An 11,400-nucleotide genomic window follows, 5' to 3' on the forward strand; every position below is an offset into this window, starting at 1 on the left:
CTTGACACGTCACCAGCCACATCACCTGCCACAAGTTGTGGATTGTCCACTTGCCACGTGACTTGCCACATCACCTGCCACGTCACTTGCCACATCACCTGCCACAAGTTGTGGATTGTCTACTTGCCGCGTCACTTGCCACTTCACCTGCCACGTCACTTGCCACGTCACCTGCCACAAGTTGTGGATTGTTCACTTGCCACATCACCTGCCACGTCACCTGCCACAAGTTGTGGATTGTCCACTTGCCACGTCACTTGCCACATGCTGTGGATTGTCCACTTGCCACATCACTTGCCACGTCACCTGCCACGTCACTTGCCACGTCACCTGCCACAAGTTTTGGATTGTCCACTTGCCACGTCAGCTGCCACGTCACTTGCCACATCACCTGCCACGTCACCTGCCACAAGTTGTGGATTGTCCACTTGCCACGTCACTTGCCACGAGATGTGGATTGTCCACTTGCCATGTCACTTGCCACGTCAGCTGCCACGTCACTTGCCACAAGATGTGGATTGTCCACTTGTCACATCACCTGCCACATCACTTGCCACATCACCTGCCACAAGTTGTGGATTGTCCACTTGCCACGTCACTTGCCACATCACCTGCCACGTCACTTGCCACAAGATGTGGATTGTCCACTTTCCACGTCACCTGCCATGCCATCTGCCACAAGTTGTGGATTGTCCACTTACCACGTCACCAGCCACATCACCTGCCACAAGTTGTGGATTGTCCACTTGCCACACCACTTTTCACGTCACCTGCCACGTCACCTGCCACGTCACCTGCCACAAGATGTGGATTGTCCACTTGCCACGTCACCAGCCACATCACCTGCCACAAGTTGTGGATTGTCCACTTGCCACGTCCCCTGCCACGTCACCTGCCACAAGTGGATTGTCCACTTGCCACATCACCTGCCACAAGTTGTGGATTGTCCACTTGCCACGTCACCTGACACAAGTTGTGGATTGTCCACTCGCCACGTCACTTGCCACATCCCCTGCCACAAGTGGATTGTCCACTTGCCACATCACTTGCCCCATCACCTGCCACAAGTTGTGGATTGTCCACTTGCCACGTCACCTGACACAAGTTGTGGATTGTCCACTCGCCACGTCACTTGCCACATCACCTTCCACAAGTGGATTGTCCACTTGCCACGTCACTTGCCACGTCCCCTGCCACAAGTGGATTGTCCACTTGCCACATCACTTGCCACGTCACCTGCCACAAGTTATGGATTGTCCACTTGCCACGTCACATGCCAGTCACCTGCCACAAGTTGTTGATTTTCCACTTGCCACGTCACCTGCCAAGTCACTTGCCGCGTCACCTGCCAGGTCACTTGCCACGTCACCTGCCACAAGTTGTCTATTGTCCACTTGCCACGTCACATGCCAGTCACCTGCCACAAGTTGTTGATTTTCCACTTGCCACGTCACCTGCCAAGTCACTTGCCGCGTCACCTGCCAGGTCACTTGCCACGTCACCTGCCACAAGTTGTCTATTGTCCACTTTCCACGTCACTTGCCACTTCACCTGCCACGTCACTTGCCACAAGTTGTGGATTGTCCACTTGCCACATCACTTGCCACCTGCCATGTCACTTGCCACAAGTTGTGGATTGTCCACTTGCCACAAGTTGTGGATTGTCCACTTGCAATTGCAATTGTTTAAAATATTTTTCTAATGGTTTTTCATCATTTGCAATCATTTTTGAGATTTTTAATGTAAAAAAAAAGGTCACCTTTAAAAACGCATATAAACGCAAACGCGGCTAAACGCGGTAGCGGCGTTTTGCCTCGTTTTACCGCGTTTTGCCGCGTTTTGCGTCTGAAACGCAGAAATTTTTGTTTCTGAACGCATTTTTTTGCTTCTGGAAAAACGAGATTAAACGCAACTGCATATAAACGGAAAAAAACGAGACTGTGTGCATGGACACATAGGATAACATTGAATGAGTTCAGGTGCAGTTGAAAAAACTGTCCAACTGCATCTGAACGCGCTTTTAACTGCGTCTCGTGTGCATGAGGCTTTAGTCAACTAAAATGATTTTAGTCGACCTCGACTAAAATCAAATGTGTTTATTTAAATAATGTATTATTTAAGCACTTCTCTAGAATTTATAAACTCATTATACACTTCTGAAGTAAAAAAAAAAAAAAAAAAAAAAACCTAATATGAGGTTACTATATATGGTTTGAACTACACAGATTTAGCTGTTATAGAATGTCTTTACTCTGTAAAACGAAGTTCCATTACAAAAATATTGCTTTTTTTAAGTCACAGCTTCATTCCTTGCTATAAGTGCATGCTAATTTTCTGTTGTTGAGAACAAGTAGCCCAAAGCCCATCCACTAACTGCACAATCAAATAAATGACTGTGTGGACAAATGCTTGCACAAGTGGGACATAACAAAAGGGGAAGATCCTAAGCGTTATCAATAGACAATAGAAGTAATATGGTGGCAGCATTTAAACATAAAATTAATGATCTGCGGCAAGCCATTTATTATTCTTTTACACATCCCCGGGATAAGGTAATCTGACACCCAGGGTAAAGACACCAAACTGCGCCCCCCCCCCCCCCCCACAAGATGTATGAGCATCATGTGTTAGCAAAAATCTACCCCCCCCCCCCCTAAAAAATGAAAAATATGACCACTTTGGCATACTTAGCCCTAAGCATTTGTTTCGTACGAAAACAGAAAATTGTATTTCGTAATTCGTGTACAAAACTCTATTTGGATTCATTTTTTTGTAAAAATAAGTTTGTTATGATGAATTTATCATTATGAGGGTCCCCACCATCCCGTGCCGATTTCCCTGGTCTGTACACCCGCTGTGCCCATTATGCACCATCCCTGTGCTGACTTCCTCTGATTGGTAAACGCAACTGTTTCTGTTCATTTGGATCCGAAATTCGTTAACGAAATTTCGTATTTCTTATGAAATTTGTAAGCATAGAAATTTCCATAGGGTTCCCACCATCCCTGTGCTGACTTGCTGGGGTTTTAACTTTTAGGTTCATTCAATTTTCGTAACAATTACAAATTTTCGTTTATGATGAATTTATCATTATGAGGGGTTCCCACCATCCCTGTGCTGTGCTGACTTCCTGGGGTTTTTTTTTTTTGAAAATATAAGTTTTATTCAGAATTTTCACAAATATAGGGTAGAGTCCCCAAACAAGAAAGTACAACATAGACAGTGAAGGACGCAGCCTCCCGAGTGTGCATCACAGTAACAGAAAGTACAATTCCCAACCTTGCAGTACATTGTAAATAGTGAGTGGACCCCACATGTATCACTCCCTCTACCAATTTCGGAGGGAGGGCCAAAGACATACCAAGGCCGATTAACAGCTCCAGGCCCAGGCCCGTAGAGAGAGGTCAAGGCTATTGTGAGCAGGCAATAGGTTGCAACCATAAGAAGAGAAATAAAGTGAGCACACAGACAGAAGAGAGGGGGGGACAAGAGACGTGGGAAGGGGAGTGGGATAGGGTAAGGAAGCAGTGAGGGGAGAGGAGGGGGGGTTTGAGGGAAGAGGGGAGTAAGGGAGGGAGAGACAGGGGATTGATTAGGAAAGAGAAATGGAGGCGATTCAGAGTTGCCCCCATGGATGCCTGTTGATCGGCACCTCTCCACTCAACGCTCCAAAAGGCTTCTGCCTTCAGTCGAGTACACAAACGTATTCCAAAGCGACCAGGTCTGTCGGTAAACTTCCTGCCTATCTTGGGCAGTCATGATCAAATCCTCCATTTTGTTAATATCCTCCACCCACCGTAGCCACATTGCCACGGAGGGGGGAGTTTGTTGCTTCCAGAGCAGAGGGATACAAGATTTGGTTGCATTGGTGAGATGACGCAATATGGACCGTGCATATATCTTAGGGGGCAGATCCGATACGTGTAAGAGGAAGAACGCCGGGTCATGTGGGATTTGCCACTCCGTGAATTTTTGGGCTATGTTTCGGACAGCCGTCCAAAAGTCAGAGAGCTTGGGGCAGGACCAAAAGACATGCAGGATCGTACCTCCTGTCTCCCCACAACGCCAGCAAGATGCAGACACGTCCAGGAAGATAAGGTGGAGTCGGCTGGGAGTCAGGTATCATCTCGTGAGGATTTTATAATTCAGCTCCTGCGTTTTGGTGCATATTGAGGATTTCAGGGTGAACCTTTGCAATTTGCGCGGGTGTGAAGGTGCGATCCAGATCCCCCTCCCATTTCGCAAGACTAGAGATACGGTGTGTTGGAGGTGGGGTATTCAATAATGCATACATTTTAGAGAGAAGTCGGGAGATGGGTTCCGTGCCAGAAATGTATTCCTCAAACACTGTCAGCGGTCTGGAATAAGCCGTAGGGTTCGGGATGGACTGTAGAAAGTGATGTAGATGCGCGGCGTTCCAGAAATCCAGACCATAAAGACCCCTATGGTCCATAAGGTCACCAATAGAGACCCAGCCGTCACGAGTTACAAACTGAGGGGCCCTAGTAAGGTTGCAGTCCCGTAGCTGCCTAAACTGTGTGGTCGGTAGACCCGGCAGGAAGCCAGGGTTACCAAGGATCGGTGTCAGTGGCGATTCCGTGGTCGTCAGGGAGTACCGCAACGCCACCTTCTCACTCTGGTAGAGAGTATTACCTATAAGGGGGTGAGCTTTCACCTCTCTCGGCAACGTGGCCCTACACCAGAGAGCAGACTGCAATGGAGCCGGACATTGGTGTTGCTCAATTTGGACCCATAATTTGGTGGTGGGGTTGCGACCCCAATCAATCATTCTACTCAAATGGGAGGCGCTGTAATACTGCCCGACGTCCGGCAACGCCACACCCCCGCATCGTTTCGGAAGGGACAGTTGAGAACGCGGTATCCGAGGCTGCTTCTGTGCCCAGACAAAACGGGTAAACAGGGCCTGTACCTGTCTAAAATATGCAGGGGGGATTTTGATCGGTAAAGTCTGAAACAGATATAAAAATTTAGGCAAAATGCACATTTTCAGTAGATTACATCTACCGAACCAGGAATATGTCCCCCTTTGCCAAGAGTCCAAAAGCAGCCGCGTCTTAGTAAGTAAGGGGGGGAAATTGCATACGTACAGATCCGAAAGGTCTGGAGGAATGCTAGTGCCTAGATAAGTCAGGGCGGTCGTCGTCCACTTAAAATGAAAGCTAGAGCGCAAAGTGGGAAGTAATCGTGGCGGTACCAGTATCCCCATGGCTTCCGATTTGGTGAAGTTAATCTTTAGGTTAGATAACGTCCCGTACACCTCAAACTCCTTGAGCAGGTTCGGTAAGGAAATGCTGGGGTTAGTCAATGTGAAAAGCATATCGTCAGCATAAGCCGAAAGTTTATGTTGCGCGTCTCCCACAGCAACCCCCTGTATGTCTGGGTTCAGTCTCACCGTGGCTAAAAAGGGTTCTAAAGATAGTGCGAACAGGAGAGGAGATAGTGGGCAACCTTGGCGCGTCCTATTGGTTATCGGTAAGGGAGTTGATAGTGTCCCATTGATTTCAACTTGCGCTGTCGGTCCGGAGTAAACCCCCGATATACGTGCTATCATCCGGTCCCCCAATCCCACATGTCGGAGCACAGCAAACAGGAATGGCCAGCTCACACGATCAAAGGCCTTTTCAGCATCTGTGTTCAACAAGACACATGGTGATCCCGCCGATCCCACCACGTGAATCAGATTAAGCACCTTTGTGGTACTGTCTCGGGCCTCATGGGAGGGAATGAAGCCGACCTGATCTAAATGGACCAATTGCTGGAGATGGCTTGCCAGCCTAGTGGCCAAGATCTTGGTGTAAATTTTTAGATCCACATTTAGGAGAGAAATCGGTCGGTAACTACCGCAGGATGCCGGGAATCTCTAGTGAACTCCCCTCCCATCCCTATGGCGTTGAAAAGCACAAGCATGGGCTGCCCCAGTAGGTCTAGTAGTCGTTGATAGTATTGCAGCGTATAGCCGTCCGGTCCCGGAGCCTTCCCCGGCTTCATCGTCCCTATAGCGTTACGGATTTCCATCATGGTAATGGGGGAATCCAGTTCCTCCCGCACCGCTGGGGACAAAGAGGGCATTTGGGATCTCTCTAGATAGTCGGTCAAAGCCGTCGGAGGTGGGGGGTGTGTCCGCAAATTATACAGGTCCGAGTAAAAATTCCTGAACTCACGGGTAATATGCATGGGTAAATGGACCTTCCGGCCCCCCGGCGCCACGATATGAGGAACATAAGTCAGAAGTCTACGCTCCCTCACCATTCTTGCCAGTAGTTTCCCACATTTGTCGCCTGCCTCGTAAGTTATCTTGCGGCAAGATTGTAGGGAAGCTTTAGCCCTATAATAAAGTATATCTGTAATCTGCTTCCTGATGGTTAGTAGGTCATTTTCAGAGGATTGTGAGGGGGCATGTTTGTGTCTGGCCTCTATGACGTGTAGCTGTGCTAAAAGCTGGTCCAACTGTTTGGTGCGTTCCCGTTTTATCCGTGCCCCATGTTTTATGAGGACCCCGCGCGCTACTGTTTTGTGGGCCTCCCACAAAACACCCGGAGCACAGTCTGGGAGGTCATTTTCCTGAAAATAACAACGCAGTGTTTTGGTAACATCCTCCAAAACTTCCGGGGTTTGTAAGAGGCTTTCGTTCAACCGCCAAAATCTATTCGTCAAGGAGGAAGCGTCAGACAGTCTGTAGGTAAGGAAAACCGGCGCATGGTCCGACCATGTCCTGTCACCTATGGATGAGCCTTCAACCGCATGCAGTTGGGAGTGGGGGATCAAAAAGTAATCAATTCTGGTATATAGCTTGTGCATGGGGGAGTAAAACGTGTAATCTCGCTTGCCCGAATGTTGGAGTCTCCAGATATCTATGAGTTGTGAGTTATGGAGCGTCTTTGCAATGCGTTTAAGCTGTGCAACCGGCATGGAGGTCTGACCAGACGAAGTGTCCACAGACGGGACCAGTGGGGCATTAAAGTCACCCCCTAGCAACAACTGCCCCTCTTTAAATTCCTGCAATTTTTCCATGGTCCTCTCTAGGAAAGTGGCTTGGAGTTCGTTAGGGGCGTAGACAGCCGCCAAAGTTACCTGTACTTGGCCAAGAAGCCCCTTAAGGAACACATATCGGCCTGAGGGGTCTAACAGGGACCCCTGGCACCGCCACGGGAGTTTACCAGAGAGGAGTATGGAGACCCCTTTGGATTTAGCTAGCGGGTTGGTCGAATGATACGTCCACGGGTAGTGTCTATTGCGTAGGTATGGCAGTGCAGTCGGTTTAAAATGTGTCTCTTGGATAAAGGCAATATCCGCATGGAATCTTCGTAGATCAGCTAAACGAATGCAACGCTTTTCGGGCGTATTAAGGCCCTTCGCGTTAAGGGAGAGAACTTTCACATGTGACACCGACATGATCAAATTGGGGGGAACCACCAAATCGGAGAGAAGGGGGGGGGGAACACCGGGGCGGGTAAACGGGGTTAATAGGAGGGAAGGGAGGGTTCAGGAGGGACCAGGATGGGGTGAGGGTGGGGAAGGGGAAGGGGCAGGGAGGTGGGGGAGGGGGAACGATATCAGAAGAAGGGATGTGATGAGAATAAGCAGAGAGAGAGAAAGGAGACATGGAGACAAGAAAATCCGAAGACCGATATCGGTAGAGAAAGAGAGCGGAAAAAAGAGGGGAGAATTGAGTGGAGAAGGGAAAAAGAAGAACAGAGAAACCGTAACACGGGAGTGGGCCTAGTGCCCCTGTCTCCCTATAATAGAAATATGAGCATATAGTCTCCCCGGGGGAACAAACCGTACCCCCCGGTGAAATATGCCAGCCTAATGGTGGGGACGAGACTGACAAGGAACCAGGCAGCCAGCTCCACAGGCCCGCCTCCCACCTCTGGTAGATCACAAATGCACCATGTAGAACACCTCAAAACTTCAAGACAGAAATATATAAAATAAATAACCAAACCAAAACTCAACAGTGCAAATAAATCTTACAAACAGAGCAGAAGGACATAATACGGAGCAGCAACCCAAGGAAGGCGGTCAACAGGTCATACCGCAACCGGGTAGGGTAACCAGAGGCCCATCTGGGCACATACAACCCGCCGCCCCCCCGAAGTCCACAACCCCCCCATCCCCGGACACCCCCCACCCATCATGGACAGCGTGTGCCGCCCGCCGTAATACCTGACCCGATGTGTCCTCCCCAAGCCATAAAAAGTTTAAAAAAAAAAAAAACACCCACCTCCCCTCTCCCGGAGAACATTGCAAGCAGGTCCCACAGCCAGTCAGCAGATATAAGGGCTAGCATACATCCGATCGTCCGAGCCCCAGGTACCGGTCGTGCAAAGAGAAAGTTCCCGTCCGAACGGGTCACACGGGTGGCCTGGTCAGCGTAACACCCCAGCAGCGTTCGTTACAAAATTTAGGCGTCCCCGCCAAAGGGTATAGAAGAATCGTCAGATATCACATTGGTTAGCCAGTCCGCACGTTGAGGAGTGCTGGCATATCAGTGGAGTCTAGCAGGCGGTCCTACCCTGTGCCAACCCATGGCCAGTTAACAGTAATGTTCCCTAACGAAGGGTCGTCAGCATGAGGGATCATCACCTCTCAGGTGGCTCAGAGGTGGTGGGTCCTGGCCCAACTTGCAACCCGGAGTATAAAGACGAGCCTTCGCACGAAGAACATCCTCCCAGGTAGGTGGTCAAGGAGGCGGCTCCATCAACGGCTCCACGGTGAGGGGGGGAGGCCAGGGAGGTAGCTGAAAGGAAGCCAAAAAAAAAAATAAAAATAAATAAAAAGGGGGGGGGGGCCATCCACAAAGGCCACAGCCTCAACGTAGGACAGCGGCATATCGCACAGGACGGAGGCGGCGGCGATGACAACGGAGACGGCTAGAGGAGGGGGGGGGGCAGCGGATCAGGGATCAAAAAGAAAAGGATACCTTGGAGCTCGCGGGAGTCCTCCCCCGAGGGTGCCCTGGGTCTGCGGCGTTGTCGCTGTTGTCTGGGCGGAAAGTCATTCCGTCGCCCCCGGGTTGGGTCTTGTCCTTGCGGACGAGGCAGAGACGCCAGCCAGTTCGGAACAACGATGGGCTCCACGTCCAGGAAACCGAACAGAGCCGGTAGTGATTCCACAGCACGAAGGGTGAAGGCCCTCTGGTCCTTGCGGAACGTCACCGAAAGCGGGTAGCCCCATCGATATGTAGCTCCACAACGGCGTGCAAGATCCAGCAGAGGCTTCAGTAAAGCACGCCGCTGGAGGGTGGCACGGGAGATGTCCGGGAGGATCTTCACCTCAGCGCCGTCAAATTCCAAGGTAGGGGCCTCCCAGGCCTTCCGCAGGACCTCCTCTTTAAGGCCATAATGGTGCAGCCGACAAACTACGTCCCGTGGCCGAGTCAAGTCTGCAGACCTGGGGCCCAGAGCACGGTGCACCCGGTCAAACTCCAGTCGAGACGGCAGTTCCACTCCCGGAATACTGCGGAAGATTGCAGCAACTGTGTCCGCCAGATCTTCTGCTCCCGTCGCCTCAGGCAACCCCCGCAGCCGCAGGTTGTTTCTGCGGCTGCGGTCTTCCATCTCCTCCATCCTCAATTGCTGCGTGAGGAGCATGTCCATATGAGCTTCTTGTGAGGCCTCCATTGCTGCCATCCGCAACTCCAGGGCCGACAGAGAATGTTCGCCGCCAGCAACCCTATTTGCCAGGTCTTTCACTTCCCCCCTGACGAGTGCCATCTCTTTTCGGTGAGCCTCCTCCACCCTATCTATCAAGGCGGTGATGTCTGCTCTCGTGGGGAGAGCCTGTAGCAGCAGGCGGAGGTCCGCATCGACCGGTTGCGCTGAGCGGGGGGTCTCCATAGTGTCACGGGCCATACCGTGGGTCGCCAGGGGTGTCCCCAGTTGCGGGGCAGGCAGGGAAGCCTGAGAGGTCTCCGAGTCGAGATCCGGCGAGGAGCAGGTGGCCCGGTCAGCGCCTGCGTGGGCATGCTCCGCCGCCATATTGGGGCCCAAGGAGCGGTGCTGAGAGGAATGAAAAAGTCTCCCAATATCACCCGAAAGCGAAGCGGGAGTCGGCGGTCGAGTAGCTCTGCTGAGTTTTTGTAAGGACTTCTTCTTTGAGGTGGGCATAGTGCAATTCAGCTGCAGTATTATCCGTTAAGGTGAGAGACGGCCGGGAGCTCAGGCGATGCACGTCTCTACCCTTCCATGCCCAGGCCACGCCCCCGACTTCCTGGGTTTTTAACTTTTAGTTTGGTTAACTTTTCCTAACAATTGCGAATTTTCATTATGAATTTGGATCCGAAATTTGTAAACGAAATTTAGGATTTCGTACGGAATTCGTATGCATAAAAATTTGTGTTTTTGATTCTTACGAATTTTCGTTTTGTACGGAACTAATTGCACATGTCTACTAAGCATAAATTCCCTTTGCAAGAAACTTCTCCCCAAACAAAAATTCCCTCTCCTTCCAATACAAATTTCTCTCTGGTGAAATCCCCCTCACAGCACAATTTTTTTTCTCCATCATCTCTCTAAGCTAAAATCCTTTCTCTTCCTAAACATTCCCTCCTAGTACAACTATCCCTCCCCCAAAAAGCACCCTGTATAGAACAGCAGATCAGTCTGACTGGTATTAATGGCCTTCTCCCTGGCCTCAGTGGCCTGTTGTTCCTTAGAGTCAATTTTGTATTTTATAACACTTAAAAGAGCAGTGCAAATAGTTAACTGTGGTGGTGCACTGGCTTCACTGATCTGTGGGGTTGAATTAGGGGGAAAAAATAATCAAGTTATTCAGATTTTTCTCTCTCACTCCACACAATCAGCTCTAAGTTGTCACTCTATAATATACTACATGTATGGCCCTTCCCAGGGCCGGCCTAAGGCCTTTAAATGCCCTGTGACAAATTATTGACAGTGCCCCTTCCAGTGACCACATCCCTCTATATATATTTTGGTGAGATACTTCAATTCTGGGAAGGCAGCAGCTGAGAGATTATGAAATCACTGCCATAAAGATTCAGTGACTAACTGGTTCCCAACTGGCTAACGTAATTTTTACGGGGCAGAATCGCTCCCACTCCAGCAGACTAATGATTTCCTATTTCTGTTTCTCTGTTCTTTCTACCTATCAGCATGCTTCTTGCACTGCAGCACAACTGAATTGTTCCTTATGTTACTTGGTCCTCTGTACAGTAGAGCTCAGAATGAAGTAGGAAAAGTATGTATATGGCATACCTGTGGAATTCCCCCTGGCAGCCAGGGGCGTTGCTAGGTCTACAAAAGATCTGGGGCTAGAGCCCATAGCAGCATTGTAAAGAAAGTCATATGCTTGGGTGGGCATACACATGTATATACAGAAATATACATGTACAGTAATATACGTGTGTGTGTGTGTATA

This window comes from Lithobates pipiens, unplaced genomic scaffold (genome assembly GCF_037356315.1).
Source record: "Lithobates pipiens isolate NorthernLeopardFrog02 unplaced genomic scaffold, aLitPip1_a1.2 Scaffold_8, whole genome shotgun sequence".
NCBI lineage: Eukaryota > Metazoa > Chordata > Amphibia > Anura > Ranidae > Lithobates > Lithobates pipiens.